General features: G+C 40.8%; 1 protein-coding gene across 3 annotated transcripts in view; it reads right to left on the bottom strand.

The window, feature by feature from the left end:
• Nucleotides 1-24796, bottom strand: part of LOC309560740 (endothelin receptor type B-like) — a 476715-nt gene extending 451919 nt beyond the window's left edge. For 2 of the 3 annotated variants that reach the window (XM_082264380.1, XM_082264378.1), the window contains exon 1: nt 24675-24796. The gene's annotated coding sequence lies outside the window, so the exon portion shown is untranslated. Of the gene's footprint in view, nt 1-20770; nt 20795-24674 lie in introns of those variants that run through there. The other variant, XM_082264379.1, reaches the window with a different exon arrangement.
• Nucleotides 24797-25035: the final 239 nt, after the last annotated feature.

Genomic DNA, 25035 nt, shown 5'->3' with positions numbered 1-25035 from the left:
GCCAGTGTCTCCTACCTCCTCTCCAGTGCTGCAGCTTCCATAAGACTCTTTGGTATTTTACATTTCTGGCAATGTCTGATGCCTGATCCCCCCTTCCCCTTGCTTGCCATGGTTTCTTCACCCAACTTATACATAGTCTCAGCAGTGATATGCATAGAGATATTTTGTCTGATAGAACATCACAAACATTTGAGCTTTACAGCTTTTGATTTTTCTGGTGCCATTTATCAATGAAAGATATAAATGATTTTTGTTGGATAAACCAATGTTTGACCAAAAATTGCCTGTTCCGCCACATCAGGGGTGGAAGAAAATAGATATTTATGAATATTTAGGTAACACTCAATTTCACTTACTTTGGCTGCTTTTGCTAAATTTGCGTAAAAAAAAGAATTTCTCTGATCTTTGTTTACCAACAGAGAGGTCAATATGTTTAGCTCCCCACACCTTCTTTTTTGACCATGCTAGATATAGGACAATTGGAGATCGAATGGTTCCCATTAAGTCTACAGTTTCCTTCCTTTTAGGTAATAAATCACTATGGTGCCCATAGATGGGCATGTGGCCCACAAGAAGAAGTGTAAGGAAACAACTTGACCTTCATCAAACATGCTGGTACCAGTTGTCATGTGTTTTGTGACCCAACAAACAAACAGAATCAGTACAATTAAAAGCCCACTGAGTGGAATCTGGTTCCTGTCTGCACAGGAAAGGGCTGAGTCTCAGACAGCACTGTTCAGAAAGCCAGATGGGGCCTGCAAGAAGTAGTTACAATTTTGGAATCTGTTGAATAGTTACAATTTTGGAATCTGACACTCCCAGAAGAAAAAGTGGGTATCGGTGGTGTGATAGGTGGGTTAAGTATTAGGCCTCATGCACATGGGCGGTTTGGCCTGAGAGCGTCAAATCCCAGCTTTTTCAGGTGCTCAGGAGGCACAGGGGAAGTGGCCAATCCTGCTTCCAGCAGTCTATTAAAATATAATAAAGGCTGAAATACAGTGTGACTGGACACTGTACTGAGCGTTAATTGCATTTCGGGCCATATACATTCAGATACGTATGTCAAACGCCTGTGTGTATGTAGGCTTGAGCAAATTAAAACAAGCCCCTTACTGACCTCTGTAGCTACATGCATATCTGAGCAATTCATCGTCCAAGTTTACAAAAGTGGCACTGTAGTTGGGTTGTATTCGGTTTCTTAGTAGCTTTAACCACTTTACCACCGGAGATTTTTGCTGTCTTACGTCCAGGCCACTTTTTGTGATTCGGCACTGTGCGACTTTAACTGACAATTGCGCGGTCATGCAATGCCGTACCCAAACTAAATTTATGCCCTTTTTTTCCCACAAACAGAGCTTTCTTTTGGTGGTATTTGATCACCTGTGCGATTTTTACTTTTTGCGCTATAAACAAAAAAAGAGCGTAAATTTTGAAATAATAACAATATTTTTCAAATTTTTTTATATGAAATTCTCCCCAAAAAAATGTAAAATTTTTTTTTAAATTTTTGGCCAATTTGTTTTCTGCTACCTATGTTTGGTAAAAAAAAATCACAATAAGCGTATTTTGATTGGTTTGCACAAAAGTTATTGCGTTTACTAACTAAGAGAAAGATTTCTGTCATTTTTGGTGTTTTTTTTTTTAACCACTTAAGCCCCAGCCCTATTTCGGACACTTTTTGTTCACGCGTTAAAATCAGTATTTTTTCCTAGAAAACTACTTAGAACCCCCAAACATTATATATATTTTTTTAGCAAAGACTCTGGAGAATAAAATGTCAGTCATTGCAATATTTTTTATCACGCGGTATTTGCGCAGCGGTCTTTAAAGCGCCATTTTTTGGGAAAAATTTTGAAAAATCACATTTCACTAATTTTAAAAAATACTAAACAGTAAAGTTAGCCCATTTTTTTTGTATATTGTGAAAGAACATGTCACGCCGAGTAAATAGATACCCAACATGTTACGGTTTAAAATTGCGACCCCCCGTGGGATCGCGACAAACTACGGTCAATAGAGATCTCAATCTGCGACGCTTTAAATTTATTTAACGGTTACCAGTTTTGAGTTAGAGTGTAGCTCTTTTTTTTTAATTATTGCTCACGCTCTGATGATCGCGGCGATACCTCACATTTGTGGTTTGAACAGCGATTTCATTTGCGGCTCGACTTCCGTATACGTTTTTTTTTGTGCGCGAGCTAACGGTGACGGGGGCGGTTACATTTTTTTTTTTTCCCATTTATTTTATTTATTTTTTTAACTTTATTAAAGTTTAAAAAAAAAAAAAAATCTGATCACTTTTATTGCTGTCACAAGCAATGTAAACATCCCTTGTGACACCAATATGTAGTGACAGGTACACTTTATGGAGGGATCGAGGGTCTAAAAGACCCTAGACCCCTCCACTACACTTCCCTGTATGCAAAACGCCGAAAACTGCATTTTTGCATACAGCCGTTTTTCAAATTTGCCACCTTTTGCAGCATAGTAACCCGGACGTGACGTCATGGACGCCGCCTTCGGGTTACGTCATCGGAGACCCGATCAATGCCGTTTCCAGCATTCATCGGGACTCCATCCAGCCGGCGGACGTGCCGGCTGGGTGCTCGGGGCTCCCGGTGGGACGGGAGCCCCGAGCAAAGCCACGGAAGGCGGCGGGAGGGGGGGGACGTCCCCTCCCGCCCCCCCGGGTACCGATCGAGCGGCTCCCGAGCCGCATCAGTCGGTACTGACGGAAAGCCGACCGTCGGCTTCAAACCACGGTACCGGGATGGTGCCTAGAGGCATCATCCCGGTACACTACCACAAAGTTTACTGACGTAGCCCTACGTTAGTATGCGGTAAGTGGTTAACGAGTAATGGCGGCGATCTGCGATTTTTTTGCGGGGCTGCGACAGATCCGACCCTTGACTGACATTTTTGACACTTTTGGGGATACCACTGACATTACTACAGTAATCAGTGCTATACATATGCACTGTTACTGTAAAAATGACACTGGCAGGGAAGGGATTAATTTTATTGGAGAGGGAGGGGTTAATGTATGCCTGGTGCTTACTAACGTGTGTGGGGGGGAGGTGACTGAGTGACACAGGGACATATCGCAGGTTCAGCTATGCTGAACCCTGCAATCTGACCCTGCCTGTCACTTAGGAGATCCGGTCGCTTTGTTTACACAAGCGGGCGGATCTCCAGACTCGATTCCCCGACGATCGGGGAAGAGCGGCAGTGATCACCGCCACTCCTCCCCTGGCCCGACTCCCGCTGTGACTGAAAACAGCGGGAGCGAGCCTCTGGCGGCGCGCACGTGCCGCCCACAAGGGGAGGAGTCCAGCGGTCTACGTTGCTGGACGGGAACGAGCCACTTTGCTGCAGTACAGTCAACGTGACTGTTCGGCAAGTGGTTAAGCAACTTTCCAGCCTTCTACTAAAAACACAGAGCAAGTGCTCTGCATTTACATTAGAAGACACATTTGGCAAGGTCACATTTGTGATAGGGAGCAGAATGAACCACCAAGAAACTGAGACTAGAATCTGATTAGAGTGTCTTTGTTTTGAATTTTGTGGATAAATGACTCCACAGTCTCTGTAGTTACAGAGATCAGTGAGGCTTTGTTAGATAACTAAAGCCAAGAACAAAAATGTAGTATATTTTAACTTACTAGTCCTGAGATGTGGTGACTGCATTCGTTTTCATTTTTCAGGCTAAGAAGAGAGTCTTTGTGACTTCCTGTTAGGGCCACTGCAAGCAAAACAATCTTGTGTTCCTTGTGTAAACTCCAAATTTTTATATCAGCAATGTCAGCAATGTAATGGAGATGAACAAAGGCAGACACTGTAGGCCTAACCTAGAAGGCCACCATTACTTCCTCCATAGATACAGTGGAGCAGTTAGTGTAGCCTACCAGGGACAGGATGTTTGTTATTCACAGGATTATCAGGTAAAAATAGGGAGAAAAGGCCTGAAAAAAGAAAACAAATGCATCCACAACAACTAGGCACTGGTAAGCTGTAATATTTACAACATTTTTTGGGGGGTTTAATTATGCTTTAAAGTGTATGTAAATCTTAAAGGAGAAGTATAGCCAAAGCCTTTTTAGCTATACTTTTCCTGTGGATAACAGGAGTTCATCCTGCACTCCTGTGACCCGTTTTAAGGCCACAACGGGCTAACGCTCACCCTCGGCTGACGTCACAGAGCTGGTCCAGGCTCTTGAAAGATCCTGACTATATGGGCAGGATCCACCCAAAAACCTGGATCAACATCTGATTCGTTCTCTTAGCGATCTGCCAAGAACCTTAGCCAGCCCCTTCCGCCCCCTCCACAGCCCAGCACCTTTTTCTTTCACGTTTTCTGTTAACATTTTGCAAAAAAATAACCTTTGTTTTCTTTGGTGAAAACAACCCAAATCAGTGTATATTATTTAGTCGTTTAGTTGTAGGAAAGTTACAGAGTCTACAAACTATGGTAGATATATCTAAAAATGTACCAATCCTGATGTATTGATGACCTATCTCATTTCTTGAGGCCAAAAAACACCAGGACAGTACAAATATCCACGAAATTACCCCTTTGTGGAAAGTAGAAAGTGCAAAGTAGTTAGTAAGAGAGATTTGAGGTTGTATTTTTTTGACATTTTTGAAAAGGAAGAAATTAAAAAACATTTTTTTTTTTCACAATTTCTAAAAAATATTTTACATGCTGTCACTAGTGCAGTACAGAGTCATCATATAACTAGTGTGGTGGTGATCAGGAACACTGACTGGTGAGTACGTAAAAAAAAAAAAAAAAAACAGTATCTCTTTCGCTCATTGATGGACACAGGTCCATATCTTCTTGACCCTTGAGTTTATGCTGCCCCCTTCAGGAGTAGGACACTAGGCAGAAAAAGTTTGACTACACCTATAGGGCAGTCTCAGGGGGTATACTCCCACTTCCTGCTATAGGTCTTCAGTTTTTTTCTGCCTAGTCAGGACTCAGGAGTAAGGACCTTTTCCTTTTTAAATGGAATTTTTTAGCTTCTTTTATTATTTTCTGTTCCTCTGAGAATATTCCTGTGAGAACTACAATCAACTGCTGGACTGGGCAAGCGACTGGATATTCTAGATCCTTACAGTCTCCCTAGAGTAAACGCCTCGCAAGGACCTTGGTCACAACCTGAGTTGCAGTGTGTCTCTGGCCCGCAGCACTCCCATTCAAGATGGTGCAGTGGTCTGCCTGGAGTGGTGCCTGCCCTGTCCTAAGGTGTGGTTAGTATTGTCTTCCTCCCTTCTGGTGGTTTTTCGGGGTGCACGTGGGCCCCTCCCTGGGTTGGTCAAACCCCCGAGCGCCCTTCCTTCCCACATAATGCTCCTCCTCACTATCGGGGTCCCTCTGCGGACCATCCCCCATTCACCCATGGGTTCCTCCAGGACCGCAGACAAGCCCACTTCTGCCTGAAGAGGTGCCCTCATCCGTATCTGGGGTGGGGGATGTCTTTGCTTCTTTCTGAATCTGTGAACCTCCTTGATTCAAGACAAATGGGTCCACAAGTTGATTTGGTCCGGTTACAAGATCAAGTTTCGGTCCTTGGCAAGGTTCATCCCTTCCAACCTGCACTTGTCCCCAGATCGCTTACGAGGTCTTCTTGGGGCGGTACAGGATCTGCTCTCACAAGGGGTCATTGTACCGGTTTCAGAATCTGAACGCTTTCAGGGTTTTTATTAAAATTTGTTTACTGTTCCAATCCTGGACCTCAAGGCTTGGTGCGAGATCAGAAAGTTTGGATGGAGTCTATTCGCACGGTAGTGACATCCCTTCGCTTTGCTGTGGGCGAGGAGCCATACCAATTTCTGCCATTACCCTTTGGTCTCCCCTCCGCTCCTCGGGTGTTCACAAAAGGTTTGGCTCCGGTGTTAGTACTGCTATGGGAGAGGGGGTTTGCTGTATTGGGGTACCTAGAGGACCTCCCTCTGTGAGCAGAGTCTCTGAATGCCTTACAAGACAATCTGGACATTTTGGTGTAAACTTTGCAAGAGTTCGAGTGGAAACTGAATTTTCAAAAATCTGCTCTGGTCCCATCCACCAAACTGGACCACCTGGGCCTGACCTAGGTGTTTCTTCTGGAAGAGAAACTCCAGAAATTGCAGGATGCGATTCGGCTCCTGTTGTCCTACCGGTGGTTATCTCTCAGGACCTGCATGCAAGTGCTGGGCCCGATGGTCTCCACCTTCGAGGTGGCTCCATTTGCTTAGTTCCATAACAGATCTCTGCAAAAGGAGATTCTTGCTAAATGGAACAAGAATCCACAGTCTCTAGACAATCTGATCCTTTTGAGCTGGGGTACAAGGGGGTTCCTGATCTGGTGGCTCCGCCCTCTGTCGCTTTCACAGGGAAAATCCTTTCTCCCTCTGTACTGGACGGTGGTCACCACGGATGCCAGCCTGTCCGGGTGGGAATGTGTCATGGGCATGGATTGTGCTCAGGGGGTTTGAACTCTGAAAGAGTCCAGCCTGCCAATCAATATCCTTGAATTTTGGGCGATCAGGTTTTGCCTGACCCAATGGATAGATCGTCTATTGTAAGGATTCAATCGAACAATGCCACAGCTTTGGCATATGTCAATCATCAAGGAGGCACCAAAAGTGCCCTAGCAGCCAGGGAAGTAGCCTGCATTCTAAGGTGGGCAGAACGCTTTGTTCCAGCCATCTCTGCTGCGCATATTCCAGGGGTGGAAAATTGGCAGGTGGCAGACGTTTGATTAGGGAGAAGGGTCTCTCCACCCGGAGGTGTTTCTTCAACTGTGTCTCTGGTGGGGGACTTCCGATGTCTCCGGTGGGGGACTCCTGATGTAGCCCACTTGGCCTCTCGTCTCAACAGGAAGGTGCAGAGGTTCAAGCCGACGCCACAGATGCTCTGGTGGCCCCTTGGGGTCAGTATCGTCTGATATATGCATTTCCTCCGATACCTCTTCTGCTGAGACTCCTGTGAAGAATCGAGGCAGAAAGGATTCCGGTCATCCTAGTGGCCCCGGACTGGCCTGGCAGGCCTAGTACGGCTGGTCGCCTATGTCCCTTGGAGACTCCCTCTCATAGAAGATCTTTTAGCTCAAGGGCCAATCTTCCATCCTGCTTTACAGTCGCTGGCTTTAACGGCTTGGCTATTGAAAGCCAGGTGCTGAAGGATAGAGAGGTGTTTGAAATGGTGATTCCTATCCTGTTAAAAGTTAGAAAATCTACTTCCAGGAAGATTCATCATCAAGTCTAGAAGGCGTACATTGCATGATGTGAGGCTCAGAGGGTTTTCGCCTGTTCCTTTTCGGTGTCTTGTGTTTCGGAGTTTCTCCAAAGAGGTGTAGATCGGCGTTTGGCCTTGGGTACCATCAAAGGCCAGATTTCGGCCCTGGCAATTATCTTTCAGTGCCCATTGGCCACTAATTCCTTGGTACACACCTTTTCTCTGTGGGTCCGCCACTTGGCTCCCCCCCCGGTGAGGTCTCCATTACCTCCATTGGGGCCTCATTTTGGTGCTGTCGGTTCTTCAGAAACCGCCTTTTGAAAACATTTATGAGCTTCCTCTGCTTACTTTGTCACAGAAGGTAGCCTTCTTGGTGGCTATTACTTCTGCATGCGGGGTGTCGGATTTTGGCTGCGTTGTCTTGTCATTCACCTTACCTGGTGGTTCACAGAGACAAAGTGGTGCTTCGTCCCTGCCAGTCGTTCCTTCCTAAGGTCGTCTCTGGTTTCCATTTAAATGAAGACATTGTGTTGCCTTCCTTGTGTCCTAAGCCTAAGCACCCTTAAGAGATTGCCTTGCATTCTTTGGATGTGGTTCGGCCGATCAGGGTGTACCTGACAGCGACTGAGTCATTCCAGAAATCAGATTCCCTATTTGTCCTTGTGGATTGACCCTGTAAGGGGCTGGCTGCGTCTGCTGTGACCATTTCCAGATGGATCAGGCAGAGGGTGGTGCAGGCCTACTCCATTAAGGATCAGGATCCTCTTTTCTCTGTTAAGGCACATTCTATAAGAGCGCTTAGTGCTTCTTGGGCCTTCCGTCATCAGGCGTCAGTGGTGCAGGTTTGCAAGCCGGCCACCTGGTTGTCCGTGCACACTTTCACAAAATTTTATAAGGTGGATGTGTTGACATCTGCGGATGCTGCCTTTGGCTGCAAGGTTTTGGAGACCACTGTTGGAGAGGATTAGTGCTCTTAAGGGTCTATTTTTTGGTCAGGTGAGCTCCAGTTGTTCCTGGTTGAGCTCCTGTTTTAGCCTTTGGGAAGTGTGTTTCTTGCTGTGTTCTTCCCACCCCTCATGTTAACACTGCTTTGGGACATCCCAAGGGTCAAGAAGATATGGAGCTGTGTCCGTCAATGAACGAAAGAGAAGACTGTATTTTTGTCTTACCGTAAAATCCTTTTCTCTGATATTCATTGACGGTCACAGCACTCGCCCCTCTATTGAGTTGGGTTATATGTTCTTCTGACACTGCGTGTTACAAAACTGAAGACCTATAGCAGGAAGTGGGAGAATACCCCCTGGGACTGCCCTATAGGCGTAGTCAAACATTTTTCTATCTAGTGTCCTACTCCTGGAGGGAGTAACATAAATCCAAGTCTAGTCCAGTCTGTTCTGCACTCCTGTGGCCTGTTTTCAGCAGACAGCGGGTGCGCTGTCGGCTGATATCACAGAGCCATCCCAGGCTGGGAAAAGATCGTGACCATATGGACCGGCACCCGGCTCAGCCTTTCAGTGTTCAACTGAGAACCTGAGCCAGCCACTTCCACCGCCTCCACAGCCCAGTGATCCAGTGAGCACGGTGGGGGGGGCAGACCAGACAGCGGTGTCACCAGCTCTCTGCTTGAGAACTGAGTGATTAGCAGTCTTTGATCACATAGTTCTCAGTCTTACAGCCAGCAGGGGACAGACGCTGCATCCACCTAGGTAAGTATTATTTAAAATTAGAACCCAAACTTCTCTTTTAAGGCTTATTTACTGCTTGTTAAGATAATGTAAATAAATGATTGTCAAATGCTTGACCAAAAGATGACTTTCATTTCTTTTGCATATAATTGATTATTCAGAGTGAACACAGCCTTACCTTAATTACGAAGTTTAGTCATTCATTTTGACACTCTGTTCTTTTAGTAAATTACTCCCATAGTTATATAGATATTCCCGACTGGTCTGTAAGTAAGAAGAAATGGTTTATATGTCAGTGTTTGACATCCAAAATTAAGATGCAACTTCATCTGTTTTTTTTTTTTGGCTGTCTGGGCCATCATTGGGAAGATTTCGATTCTAACATGGTTACCACTGTCAGCAGTATCTGCCCAAAAGGAAAATTCCACCCTTAATCAATTCTTTGTGTTTGCACGTATAATGTTAGAAAGTTTTATTTCACGCTAAAGAGCAGTAATTATTTATTTCACTTGGTTAATCTGGTTTAATCTGGTAGTTCCCAATGCTCCTTGCATTGCAGTTATCCCAGAGATAAGGGCACTATGTAAATAATTAACAATCATGTCCCACTTTCATTTGTCTGCACACATGAAAATGCCTTAATGCTACAGAAATTCTATTTTTTGCCTCGGCTATATTTGTAGCACATCTGCCACTATGCAAGGAATAATCGTGAATGGAAACATTAGAGAGGCAGCATGGGTTTATTTTGGCTTTTCTAGGCTAAATGCAGAATGGTTTGTTCAATTCATTTATAGCCTCATAAATCTATATTTCATCTGACAGTGTATAACCCTTCACAGCCCAGGGCTTTGAAAACTTGCTATGTCTACATGGTATAAGGGATAATTACACTTGCAATGAATAATATTCCCTCTTCCCCAGCACAAAGCAGTGATTGTCTGACTTTCCTTCACCGTCCCCTTCAATCTACCCCATGCTAAAAGGCGTCCTGGACTTTTTAGAATGGATAGTTTAGTTCCCATTAAATTAAGAAGCAATTACCACTTCAAAGAGACCCGTCATAGTACTAGATTACAATAGTGTGTATGTTTTTGTTTTATATACAATTTCTCAGGCACAAACTACTGTACTGTATATATATATATATATATATATATATATATATATATATATATATATATATAAAAATATATATACTGTATATATATATATATATACATATATACAGTATCTCACAAAAGTGAGTACACACCTCACATTTTTGTAAATATTTTATTATATCTTTTCATGTGACAACACTGAAGAAATGACACTTTGCTACAATGTAAAGTAGTGAGTGTACAGCTTGTATAACAGTGTAAATTTTCCGTCCCCTCAAAATAACTCAACACACAGCCATTAATGTCTAAACCGCAGGCAACCAAAGTGAGTACGCCCCTAAGTGAAAATGTCCAAATTGGGCCCAATTAGCCATTTTCCCTCCCTGGTGTCATGTGACTCGTTAGTAGTACAAGGTCTCAGGTGTGAATGGGGAGCAGGTGTATTCAGTTTGGTGTTATTGCTCTCACTCTTTCATACTGGTCACTGGAAGTTGACATGGCAAAATGGCACTTCATGGCAAAGAACTCTGAGGATCTGAAATTTTTTTTTTAGCTCTATATAAAGATGGCCTAGGCTATAAGAAGGCTGCCAAGATCCTGAAACTGAGCTGCAGCAAGGTGGCTAAGACCATACAGAGGTTTAACAGAACAGGTTTCACTCAGAACAGGCCTCACCATGGTCGACTAAAGATGTTGAGTACATGTGCTCAGCATCCTATCCAGAGGTTGTCTTTGGGAAATAGACATATGAGTGCTGCAGGCACTGCTGCAGAGGTTGAAGGGGTGAGGGGTCAGCCTGTCAGTGCTCAGACCATGCGCCACACACTGCATCAAATTGGTCTGCATGGCTGTCGTCCCAGAAGGAAGCCTCTTCTAAAGATGATGCACAAGAAAGCCCACAAACAGTTTGCTGAAGACAAGCAGACTAAGCACATTGATTACTGGAACCATGTCCTGTGGTCTGATGAGACCAAGATAAATTTATTTGATTCAGATGGTGTCAACCGTGTGTGGCGGAAACCGGGTGAGGAGTACAAAGACAAGTGTGTCTTGCCTACAGTCAAGCATGGTGGTGGGAGTTTCATGGTCTGGGGCTGCCGACACTGGGGAGCCATAGTTCATTGAGGGAACCATGAATGCCAACATGTACTGTGAATAATGAAGCAGAGCATAATCTCCTCCCTCCAGGGACTGGGCCGCAGGGCAGTATTTCAACATGATAACAACCCCAAACACACCTCCAAGACGACCGCTGCCTTGCTAAAGAAGCTGAGGGTAAAGGTGATGGACTGGTCAAGCATGTCTCCAGACCTAAACTTTATTGAGCATCTGTGGGGCATACCTCAAATGGAAGAGGGAGGAGTGCAAGGTCTCTAACACCCATCAGCTCCTTGATGTTGTCATGGAGAAGTAGAAGATGACTCCAGTGGCAACCTGTAAAGCTCTGGTGAACTCCATGCCAAAGAGGGTTAAGGCAGTGCTTGAAAATATTGGTGGCCAGACAAAATATTGACACTTTGGGCCCAATTTGGACATTTTAACTTAGGGGTGTACTCACTTTTGTTGCCAGTGATTTAGACATTAATGGCTGTGTGTTGAGTTATTTTGAGAGGAGAGCAAATTTACACTGTTATAAAAGCTGTACAATCACTTCTTTACATTGTAGAAAACTGTAATTTCTTCAGTGTTGTCACGAGAAAAGATAGAATAAAATACTGTATTTACAAAAATGTTCACTTTTCACTTCACTTCACATTCACTTTTGTGAGATATTGTAAATAAGGCTAATGAACTCCCGCTAACCCAATCTCTGCATGCTTCGACTTGGCGATTGGCTGCTCAAGTGTCAAGTGTGGCATTGTGGGAGGAAGGCAAGAGAGTCCCATGTTCCCCAATACCCTGAAATACTGGGTAGATTTTTGTACTCCGAGTAGCTAAAGTGAAGGTAGGGGAGTGTAAAGAGTAACAGTTTCCACACATTTGGATTCTACATTTTTCTCAACTGAAAATCTGAACCTCAGTAAGATTCAACGTATTTATTGCACAACACATTTTAAAGCAAAGATCCTAACTTACATTTTTATATTTACCATTTATAGGTGATCATAGAGAATGACCATGTTCGCTCTTGCTTGCTCACTGGCTGCACACATTTGCTACCAATTTGACACCTTACACATGAGGATTTTAGCCTTGAATCATCATTTGCGTTTACTGGCATTCACATTCAATGCTTGCTGCAGATCCCGGGTTATGCATGACAGACAGAAGCAGCTGTTGGATGCAGACACATCTAGACAGGCCTTCTTTCACCTTGTTATTTTAATTAGGTCCCAATGAAAATACTACTGCCACACTGAAATATTAATAACTTTTCAATACTGCAGTGTTGCTACCCGTAACATGCCATCAGACAGGTAAGGGCAAACAAACAGCTTTATTCAGTAAGAGCAATAACGAAAGGAGCAATAACAAAAAGAGTAAGATACAAGAACAAGATAATTTTATTTATTGGTAAAAAAAGTCATATAAAAACTACCAACATGCCTTAGGGGCAACCCCTTCTTCAGGGCTCAACACAGGATAAAACCTGGATGGGCTCAAAAACACACTAGGGTTGATTTATTAAAACCAGAGAGTGCAAATCCTGGTGCAGCTCTGCAAAGAAACCAATCAGCTTCCAGTTTTTTTTGTCAAAGCTTCGCTAAACAAGCTGAAGTTAGAAGCTGATTGGCTACCATGCTCAGCTGCACCAGATTTGGAACTCTCCAGTTTTAGTAAATCAACTCCAGTGACTATACAACTCTATAAAAACAGTATTGAACTCTCCACATGCTCAGTAACTGCTGCCAAGTTGTTCCTCCATAAGGAGAGTCCATTACTGGTTCTAATATAGATCTGTAAAGTCACTGTTTTCTCCAAGTCAAGTCATTGGGTCATCAAAGTTTTGTCCTATATTGAGCCCTGATGAAGGGGAAGTTGTGATGCCCCCAAAAAGGTGTTAGTTGTTTTTATGTGACCTTTTTTTCAACAATTACAATTATTTTGCACTCTTTCATCTGGTTTTGGTCTTGTGCACCTTTCTGTATTTCTATGGTTTAAAATACTTTTGGGTGCCCATCAATGAAAGCCTTGCTATGTGGGAGCTGTCTCACCAAAGCATGTTTGAAATTTTCCTTCATCTGACTACATGTGCAAATCTAAAGATTCCCAGCACTTCTTTGAGTATGTTAGTCAGCATGAGGACAGTGATGATGGTGTGTAAAGAAGAGTAAGGCTTCATGTACATTACAGCTCCTAAACTTGAGTTAAGGGGTATCAGGACAATATCCCCCCGGACAATATCCCCCCGGACAATATCCCCCCGGACATTATCCCCCAGGCAATATCCCCCCCAAAAACATCCCCCTGGACATAATCCCCCCCGGGACAACATCCCCCCCGGATAATATCCCTCCGGGACAACATCCCCCGGGCAATATCCCCCGCGACAATATCCCCCTGGAAAACATCCCCCTGGACATAGGGTTAGGGTTAGAGGGTTAGGGTTAGGATTAGGGTTAGAGGGGGGATATTGTCTAGGGGGATATTGTCCAGGGAGGATATTGTCCGGGGGATGTTGTCCAGGGGGGATATTGTCCGGGGGGATGTTGTCCAGGGGGGATATTGTCCGGGGGGATATTGTCCAGGGGGATATTGTCCTAGAATCAGTTAAGGAGCTTTTGGCATTCTTTTCCCAAAGCTCCTAAACTTAACTACATCAAAGCCTATGTGTCAATGTACACATAGGCTTTTAGCAGAGTTTAGGAGCTGCTGCAGTTAGGTGAGCTTCAACTTCCTTTACCTCCCTCTCCTGAATGTGGAAATATAATTTTCAGGATAGGAACGTTTTGACCAACAGATGCCGGAAAACAAAAGCGCGTTTTGCATTTTCCAGTGGCCGGTGGTCAAAGTAGGCTGTGTGTGTACATAAAGCCTAAGGCTTGGCCATACACACAAAGCTTTCTCTCAATCAATGATTCATCCACCCATGCTAAGCAGTGTGAATGGAGGAATCTCCCCTGACAGTTGTTTTATTTAGACAGCCACAGTACCTATGGCTTTCTGAATACCCAAACAGTGACTGTGTATGATTGTCTGCAGTATCTGTTTGCCTGACAATTTTCCACCCAGCTCATTAGCTTTTTCAGTTGAATTTTGTTTAGTCAAGTGGTTCAGATGGGGCATCCCATGGCTCAACCTTCAGCTGATTCAGCAGTCATAGATAGCGATGATCGAACTTTTGAAAAGTTCGGTTCGGCCAGAACATCCGAACTACCCGAAAAGTTCGGCCCGGATTTCAGAACCCCATTGAAATCAATGGACCCGAACTTCGGTAATCAAAAAACACAATTTTAAAGCCCTAAAACCAAATAAATGCCCCTAAAAAGTGCCTAGGGTTCTGGGTCATGCCCCAGGGACTATTAATCACACAAAAAGAAGTTCTTAAAAATTGTCATTTTTGATAAAAAAGCCAATTATTGAAAAAATTTAAAAAAAAAAGAGATTTTTTTTATTTTGACTTTGGATTTAGTATCTGGGGGGGTCTAAAAAGCGTACCTGTGAAGTCTCAGCTCTGTAGCATGTCCAGAACCATAAAAAAAAAAGATTGGTTGTATTTTGTCACTTAGAACACAGGCAGTTGGCTTCTCGCTTTTCACACATTGCCGGTTTAATAGCAGGCGTTTTTTTGGGCATTTTTTTGGGCTCTTTTGAGGCAGGAAAAACATCTGAACTTGTGTATACGGGTATATATACCACTATACACAAGTTCAGATGTTTTGCCTGCCTCTAAAGAACCCAAAAAAATGCCCAAAAAAACGCCTGCTACTAAACCGGCAAGGTGTGAAAGGAGCGAAGCCACATTCCAGATCTATAATTGCACTAATACAAATGATCTTTTTTTATGGTTCTGGACATGCTACAGAGCTGAAACTTCACAGGTACACTTTTTAGACCCCCCAGACACAAAATCACACAAAAAAAAGTTCTTAAAAATTGTCATTTTTGATAGATTTTTGATAGAGAGCCAATTATTGAAAAATTAAAAAAAAAAATAAAACAAAAAAAATAAAATTCTTTGGATTTAGTATCTGGGGGGTCTAAAAAGTGTATCTGTGAAGTTTCAGCTCTGTACCATGTCCAGAACCAGAAAAAAGATAATTTTGCAGTAGAGCAGGGATGGTGGGACCCCCCTTTTACACCTATATGATCTTTTTTTGGGGGTTCTGGACATGCTACAGAGCTGAAACTTCACAGGTACACCTTTTAGACCCCCCCAGACACAAAATCACACAAAAAAAAGTTATTAAAAATTGTCATTTTTGATAGAGAGCCAATTATTGAACAAAAAAAAGAATTTCTTTGGATTTAGTATCTGGGGGGGTCTAAAAAGTGTACCTGTGAAGTTTCAGCTCTGTAGCATGTCCAGAACCATAAAAAAAAGATTGTTTGTATTTTGTCACTTATAGATCTGTAATATGGCTTCGCTCCTTTCACACCTTGCCGGTTTAGTAGAAAGCGTTTTTTTGGGCATTTTTTTGGGTTCTTTGGAGTCAGGAAAAACGTCTGAACTTGTGTATAGTGGTATATATACCACTATACACAAGTTGAGATGTTTTGCCTGCCTCCAAAGAACCCAAAAAAATGCCCAAAAAAACGCTAGCGTCAAAAAAAAAAAAAAAAAAAACGCCCAGGTGTGTTGTTGCAGGCATTTTTTGGGGGTTTTTAGAGGCAGGCAAAACATCTGAACTTGTGTACACACACATACTTATATGTATTTTACACTTAGACATATATAGGTGTTATAGGAGCGTAACTATATTAGTGTAAATGATTTCATTAGCGCAAGCATATATTTCTGCTACTATCACACCTATATATGTCTAGGTGTGTATATACATATAAGTATGTGTGTATATATACCCGTATACACAAGTTCAGATGTTTAGCCTGCCTACAAAAAACCCCAAAAAATGCCTGCAACAACACACCTGGGCGTTTTTTTTTTTTTTGACACTAGCGTTTTTTTGGGCATTTTTTTGGGTTCTTTGGAGGCAGGCAAAACATCTGAACAAGTTCAGATATTTTTCCTGACTCCAGAGAACCCAAAAAAATGCCCAAAAAAACGCTTGCTACTAAACCGGCAATGTGTGAAAAGCGAGAAGCCAACTACCTGTGTTCTAAGTGAAAAAATACAAACGATCTTTTTTTTTTTTTATGGTTCTGAACATGCTACAGAGCTGAAACTTCACAGGTACACTTTTTAGACCCCCCCAGATACTAAATCCAAAGAATTTTTTTTTTTTTATTTTTTTTTTATTTTTTTATTTTTTCAATAATTGGCTCTCTATCAAAAATCTATCAAAAATGACAATTTTTAAGAACTTTTTTTTGTGTGGTTTTGTGTCTGGGGGGTCTAAAAGGTGTACCTGTGAAGTTTTAGCTCTGTAGCATGTCCAGGACCCCAAAAAAAAGATCATATAGGTGTAAAAGGGGGGGTCCCACCATCCCTGCTCTACTGAAAAATGATCTTTTTTTCTGGTTCTGGACATGCTACTGAGCTGACACTTCACAGGTACACGTTTTAGACCCCCCAGATACTAAATCCAAAGAAATTTTTATTTTTTTATTTTTTATTTTTTTTTTCAATAATTGGCTCTCTATCAAAAATCTATCAAAAATTAAAATTTTTAAGAACTTTTTTTTGTGTGATTTTGTGTCTGGGGGGTCTAAAAAAGTGTACCTGTGAAGTTCCAGCTCTGTAGCATGTCCAGAACCATAAAAAAAAAAGATCATTTGTATTAGTGCAATTATAGATCTGGAATATGACTTCGCTCCTTTCACACCTTGCCGGTTTAGTAGCAGGCATTTTTTTTGGGCATTTTTTTGGGTTCTTTAGAGGCAGGCAAAACATCTGAACTTGTGTATAGTGGTATATATACCCGTATACACAAGTTCAGATGTTTAGCCTGCCTCCAAAAACCCCAAAAAAATGCCTGCAACAACACACCTGGGCGTTTTTTTGGGCATTTTTTTCGGTTCTTTGGAGGCAGGCAAAACATCTGAACTTGTGTATAGTGGTGTATATACACACATACTTATATGTATATACACACCTACACATATATAGGTGTGATAGGAGCAGAAATATATTGGTGTTAATTATTTCATTCGCGCAAGTCGTTTTTTCTGCTCCTTTCACACCTATATATGTCTAGGTGTATATATACAGACATGGGTGTGTATATATACCCGTATACACATGTTCAGATGTCATGTCTGACTCCAAACATGTCCTCAAAAAAGCACTAGCAACGCCTGCAGCATAAAGAATGCTGACAGGGGTGAAGCCATATCCCTAAAGCGAAAGTGACTTGAGAGAAACTAGCTTTCCTCTATTGCGGTCACCCTGATATGGAAGGGTTTTGTCACCCTGCCATAGCAGTCACTGTCAGTTAACCCTACACTACATTACGGTCCTCTTACACTTAGCACTTTCCCTACAGAAACTGAATAAATTAAATCTAACTATAGTGGAAAAGAGCACACTAACTACACTAGATATCCCTTTCCTCACACTAAAAATTGCTAAATGACACTTTGTAACACTTTGTAACAGAAGTAACAGAACAGCATTCCACTCTCTTCCATGTCCCGTATAAGAATGCTAGGAATTTGGCGGGGGCTATCTTATATACTGGGGGGCGTATTCACTAATGATTGGTCTATGGACCCCCTAGTCACTCCAATCACATTCCTAGCATTCTCCTGCCCCCTCAATTGGCTTTTGCTAATGGTTCTGGTCCAATCACGGGCTTTTAAAGCCCATTTCCTGAACCATTGCATTTTGGTCAGTTCTGGTTGCCGAATTCCGAACTTTTTGGGCAAAAAGTTCTAAATTCGGCCAAACCTCGAACACCCAATTTTCGGGCCGAACCGATGGTCGACCCGAACCGTTCGATCATCCCTAGTCATAGACAGTTTGAATTTTGGCCATTCAGCCTGTGAAACACAGAGAGAAAATCACTTCATTCCTCCATCCACGCTAAACAGCATGAATGGAGGAATCTCCATTCTATTTAAGCAGCCATCGTTCTTGCATCTACTGACTGCTGGCACTGTCGAATTGAAAGGATGCATTCACTTTTCAGCTGATAAATTTCGAATGAATTTGGTCCAGTCGATTTTTAAATGCAGGGTCACCTATGGCTTCAATTTCAGCAGAAATTGGTCGAAATTCTAACCATCTAAGGAAGGTAAACTTAAACCAAACAACCAATCATCAACTTTAGTAAGATACAGGAAAGATGAACCCTGGCTGCTAGGAGATAGAGGGGAAGATTTACTAAAACTGGGGCACTCGGAATTTGGTGCAGCTGTGCATGGTAGCCAATCAGCTTCCAACTTCAGCTTGTTCAATTAAGCTTTGGCAAAAAAACCTGGAAGCTGATTGGTTTCTATGCAGAGCTGCACCAGATTTTGCACTCTCAAGTTTTAGTAAATAACTCCCACTGTTCCTTGCATGCTGTTCATCGCTGTAGTAAATAAACCAACAGAGCTAGAATCCCAGTACTCTGCTACTACTCAATAGGCATAGCAGAACAAAATCTAAACTTTTAATCACTGAGCTATGATCCCATGTCCCAAAGAACATTGCTGTGAAGTAATTTAATTTCTAGGAGGATGCATGGTTATTCTGATGAAGGGTTGAGAGATGACAGGGTCAAATGATCTACAGAAAGCATAGGAGTAAATTCCTAATTGATTAGCAATGGCAATAGGACATCCTTGAAATTGTGATATTAATATTATAATACAGGATTTATATAGTGCCAATTTAAATAGAAGGTCAGTCCACACATAAGTGATATTTTAGTTGTAGGTGTAGTATTGTACGCTAAATCAGCCCCTGGGTTCTTATATGCCTTGGATGTTCTCTCTGTCATAATTCCAAAAAAATTCTGAAATCACTTAGGCAGATAAAAACCTAGTACATACATGTTTGCATGTTTAATTCCAATTTTTGGCGGCTCTCATCACATTGACAGTTCACATTCATACCAGAGTGAAGTCCATGGGTTGTTCATTAAAACATATTTAGAAGAACTTTGATTCTTTTTAGAAAATTGCACAGCATTAACTATAGAGATATAATATTTAGGACTCATTCAGACTATACTGTAACTCAGTGTGCTGCAATACATACATTTTTGTGTGTTGAGATGCGTTACGTTAGTTAGCCCATTCATTGTGAACAGGTTATCAAGGCATAAAAAAACAGTGCAAAAAAAAAATAGGTCCTTCCTTTTTTTCAGCACAAGGCATCTGCATCTGGGCCTTGCTATGCACTAAAATTCATGTGCACTGCAGCCTACTGAAGGCAACGCAACGCACATTAGTAAAAATAACATCTCATTTTGTGGGTCAACCGGTGTGGCAATACTGGTTATTATACCCTGTGTACACCAATTTGCTGAGGGCATGTCAGACCTCTGCAGAGAGGCCACTGCTTCTACGAAAAGGACAAAGGTCCTTCTCTGCAGTATGCTTGCAAGGCATCATTACTTCTACATTTTACTAACACCATGTACTTTATGTGGGTTATGTGATCTAATCTATCAGGTATTTTTGTCTCAACAGAATTCCTTTCATATTGCGCTACATGTAGCAATCCATGTCTGCTAATGTACCTTCTTTTAACCACTTAAGGACCGGAGGATTTGACTGCTCAATGACCAGGCCCTATTTTGCGATTCGGCACTGCGTTACTTTAATGGACAATTGCGCAGTCATGCGGCACTTTACCCAAACTAAAATGACTTCCTTTTTTTCCCCACAAATAGAGATTTCTTTTGGTGGCATTTGATCACCTGTGCGATATTTATTTTTTGCGCTATAAACAAACAAATAGTGAAAATTTTAAAAAAAAATTACAATATTTTTCACATTCTTTTATATGAAATGCTCAAAAAAAAAAAAAAAATCTAATTTTTTTTAACATTTTAGGCCAATTTGTTTTCTGCTACATATTTAAAAAAAAAAAAAAAAAAAAAAAAGAACGCAATAAGCGTATTTTGATTGGTTTGTGTAAAAGTTATTGCGTTTACTAACTACGGGAAAGATTTATGTCGTTGTTATTGTTTTCTTTTCTTAATAGTAATGGCGGCGATCTGCGTTTTTTTTGCAGGACTATGACATTGCGGCGGACAGATCGGACCCCTAACTGACATTTTTTACCCTTCTGGGGGTACCATTGATATTACTACAGTAATCAGTGCTAAAAATATGCACTGTTACTGTAAAAATTACAGTGGCAGGGAAGGGGTTAACATTACTGGTGATCAGTGGGTTAAATGTATCCCTAGGGGCGTGATTCTAACTGTCAGGGGGCGGGGCTTGTGAAGTAATCACAGAGACATGTGATCCTATATAGCAGGATCACATAGCCTCTGTGATCACTTCAGGGAGAATGACAGATGGCTGTGTTTATATCAGCCGTCTGTCTTTCTCTCTCAGCTGCGGGAGATCACGAGTGGCCGGCGGACCCTGGAGTCAGCGGTCACACGCACTGGCTGCCCAGCTGATGAGCGGGTGGCACGCTCACCCCCTATAGTCTTGCTTTGCCCAGGAGCGGCTGCCTGCCGCGGTAAAACTGCGGTGGGCGGTCGTTATGTGGTTAAGAGGTATTAAACCGAAAAACAAAAATTGAATATATCGCCGCTTACCAATCCTTAAATGTGGTGGCTGCATTTTTTTTTTGTGTCCTCTTGTTTTTTTCCACCTGGTGATGTGGCCAGTAATTCACTTCTTGTGGTTTCTCCACTCTGGAAGGAGGAGCAACAGGGACACCTTTGGACAGCAACATTGTCAGTCTGGAGAGATTGTTAATGTTAGATGTACTAGCAGATTTAGATGGACTTGACTAATAAATTAAAGCTGAACTCTGGTAAAACTTTATAAGCAGTTACAGCTACAGTTGTTTTCCTTTTGGGATAAAGGTGTTGCATAAATGAATAAAAGCTGATCATTGTAAGCATCCCTCTGTGTTAAAAGGTTGTCTCAGCCTTCTAACTGTCACTTTTGCTGAACAGCTTGCACTGTTAAAGGAAGTTGAAACATAACAGACTTACTGGGCGAATCTCCAAGTGAAAATAAATAATAATGAGCTGAAAATAAAAAAACACTTAGTCCCGGTTCACACTACCGCGACTTGTCAGGCGACTTGGCCGCCTGACAAGTCGCAGTCCATTCAGTGCAATTGGAACCATTCTAATAGGAGCGACTCAAGTCGCTCCGACTTAGAAAATAGTTCCTGCACTACTTTTGACCGAAGTCGGAGGTACTTGCATTGACTTCCATTATGTGAAGTCCGTGCAAGTTGCGCCAAAGTCGCGGTGCACGGCAACTTCACTAGTCGCCCCCGAAGTCATGTCGCCTTAGTGTGAACCGACTCTAAATGCAACCACCACATCTAAGAATGAGTAAACTGTAATATTTTTGGATGTCATTCCACTTTAAGTAAGATTAGGCACAATGCTCAATAATAAACCAATAACTGATAACACTGGTTTATGTAATAATGTTACCCATACACATAAGATGACGATCTCATGTGTATAGAAATTGACCCTTTCTGGCTAGCCACTGGGGAAACAACAAATTTGGATAGAAAAACTCTTGTTCACTTTTTTCCTATAGAAACAAATATGACACTTTGGCGAACAAAGCTTATATGTGTACGCCCAGCGGCCAAAGACTGTGCCTGAGGGGGGTTATCCTTTGTATGCACATCCAATCGCCCTTGTAATTTTATAGCTTAAGGCTAAGAGAAAGGTCTATTACACAGTATTTCACAGGGACAAATTAGCATTCAGCTTTCATTGATCTGCCTCTTCTAGACTCAAGGTAAGCACAAAAATTTTAGTTGGCTTTCAGTTACAACATGCAATTTCTCATTGCCACGTTCCTAAGCCTTATAGTGGTTAATGTTTACGTTTTTTCTTTAGATTACTTAAAGTAGATCTGAATTCTAACAGCATTTTTATTTTTTAAAGCACTGGGTAGCAAAAACATTTGCTAGATTTTTAATAAAATACTGTTTTTACCATTTTTTCCTCCATTTTTTATCTCATTGCTGATGACCTCTTCCAGCCTTTTTCCACTTGCTGTCTACATGCACCCGCTCCTATGTCACTTGCCCATCAATGCTATGGTGGTGTACCATGCCAGAGCAATGTGTGTCAGAAAGGTTGCTTTTGGTCTCAACCAAGGGGGCATGGGACAGGGTGACAACATAGGAAAACCCTTGGCAGAGAGGGACAGAGCATTGTCACTAGCAGGAGGTGCCTGAACCAGGACATTCATGGTAGGATCACTACATATTATTTAATGAAAGCTGGTGATTTAAATAGATTGACAAAAAATTGAAAACAACTTCTGAAATAATATTAGTTTGCTCAAGCTTATATAAGATTTTAATGATTGGGCTTACAAATACTTTTGCCTACCCAGTTATTAAATGAATATAGAAATAAAAATTAAAGAGACAAATCCATTTATTCTGTAGATCAACAAAAAACTGCAAGTGAGTTATAACTGGCTACTTTGGGTAAAACCACGTTTCTATATTGAAATAAATAAGACAGATATCTTTAATCACCTGTTTCTTAGATAGATAGATAGATAGATAGATAGATAGATAGATAGATAGATAGATAGATAGATAGATAGATAGATAGATAGATAGATAGATAGATAGATAGATAGATAGATAGATAGATAGATAGATAGACAAATAGACACCCAGTATTTGCCAGGTGTATTATCCTGTATAATAGATGAGAGATTCATAGAAAGCAGATATGACAAGAGATGGATCCATAATCTATTTATCTATCTATCTATGGAACAGGATATAAATACATACATAATAATAGCTTGATAGACAGATTGGCATCTGTTGGTTTTCATTTTATTTTCCTATAATCCTTAGTTTAGATAGATAAGTAGATAGATAGATAGATAGATAGATAGATAGATAGATAGATAGATAGATAGATAGATAGATAGATAGATAGATAGATAGATAGATAGATAGATAGATAGATAGATAGAGAATACATCTATTGATCTATGTGCTATGAAATTATCTATCTATCTATCTATCTATCTATCTATCTATCTATCTATCTATCTATCTATCTATCTATCTATCTATCTATCTATCTATGTATCTTTCTATCTATCTGTCTAATATCTATCTGTCTGCTTATCTACTTATCTATCTAAACTATTGATTATAGGAAAAGAAAAGGAAAACCAACAGATGCCAATCTGTCTATCAAGCTATTATTATATGTATGTATTTATATCCTGTTCCATAGGTAGATAGATAGGCAGATAGATAATTTTATAGCAGATAGATCAATAATAGACAAATAGAAAGACAGACAGACAGATAGATAATGAATATATCTGTTGATCTATCTGTTATCAAAGTATCTATCTACTTTTCTATCTATCTATGGAACAGGATATAAAGAAATACATAAAATCACTTGAATAGCTTGATAGACAGGTTGGTATCTGTTAGTTTTCATTTTATTTTCCAATAATTAATAGGATAGATAGATAGATAGATAGATAGATAGATAGATAGATAGATAGATAGATAGATAGATAGATAGACTATGGATCAATCTCTTGACATATCTGCTTTCTTTGAATGTTTCTATGTTTCTATTTATCAATTATATGATAGATAAATAAATGGGTATATATATATATATATATATATATATATATATATATATATATACAGATTGGTATCTGTTAAGTTTTCATTTACTCTTTATAACATAGATAGATAGATAGAATATAGATCCATCTCTTGACATATCTGCTTTCTTTAAATCTATCTATGTTTCTATTTATCAAATATATGATAGATACATAAATGGGTATATATACACATACAGATTGGTATCTGTTAAGTCTTCATTTACTATTCATAACATAGATAGATAGATAGATAGATAGATAGATAGATAGATAGATAGATAGATAGATAGATAGATGACACAGGCTTAATTCACTAAGCTATAGCAATTACTATCTGCCATATTTTCAGCAGTGAGAGAGAAGTTCTGGAAATAGGAGGTGTTATGACATATAAACCATGTGATAGAGTTTAGTAAATTGAGCCATTAGTGGAATTATAACATCACTCTTTCCTCCTGTCCATCACACATCATATGCTACTCACTTACATGAGATGATATCCATCAGATATGACAGAAAATACTGATCACTAAAAAAAAAAAACACCTATTAAAAAAAGGCTTTAATAAGTAATGTATTTGAAATAAGTGATATGTCCAAATCAGATTATGTTGCAAACAAGTTCTAGTAACCGTAAAATAATCCTCACTGTTTAAACAAAGGTTATCCAACTTTGCTTGAATTTTAGAATAGTTTTAAAAGTTAGTTCAATATATCCTAATGTTCCCTGCAGATGTGCACACAGAAAGACAAATTACTCTTATTTCCAGCATAACATCCTTCCCGTGTAATAAATAAAAAATGAAAAAGAATTTAAAGTTACATTATACAGAAAAAAATGTAAAGTACCTCTATGGATATCTTCAGCTTCTTAGCTCTTTAAGCTTCTGTTGGCAGACATAGGAACAATTAGAAGGTTAGAACAGATCCATACAGTTAAGTCGTCCTCATCTGAGAACTGTAAGGGGAATTTTTGGCCAGGGAAGCTTTATATGATGCAGTTATTATGTCCATTGCCACTTTATAGGCTGTCTGTTTGATGTGTCATAGCCAATGAGGTAACACAAGGGGGTTGGACATTCCTTGGAGCTGGAAGAGCAGAGAGGGCTTTTCAAAAAAAAATAGTTGAACTTGTCATTCAGAGGAGAAGTGAAGAGAATTAAAGTACTCATTGTTGTGATGTCTCTATGGGGACAGCCTACATTTATTA

Source organism: Pelophylax lessonae, assembly GCF_965119305.1.
Source record: "Pelophylax lessonae genome assembly, chromosome: 7".
In the NCBI taxonomy this organism is placed as follows: Eukaryota; Metazoa; Chordata; class Amphibia; order Anura; family Ranidae; genus Pelophylax; species Pelophylax lessonae.
The sequence above is the reverse complement of the archived record's forward strand: the minus strand, read 5'-3'. Positions and strand labels throughout refer to the sequence as shown.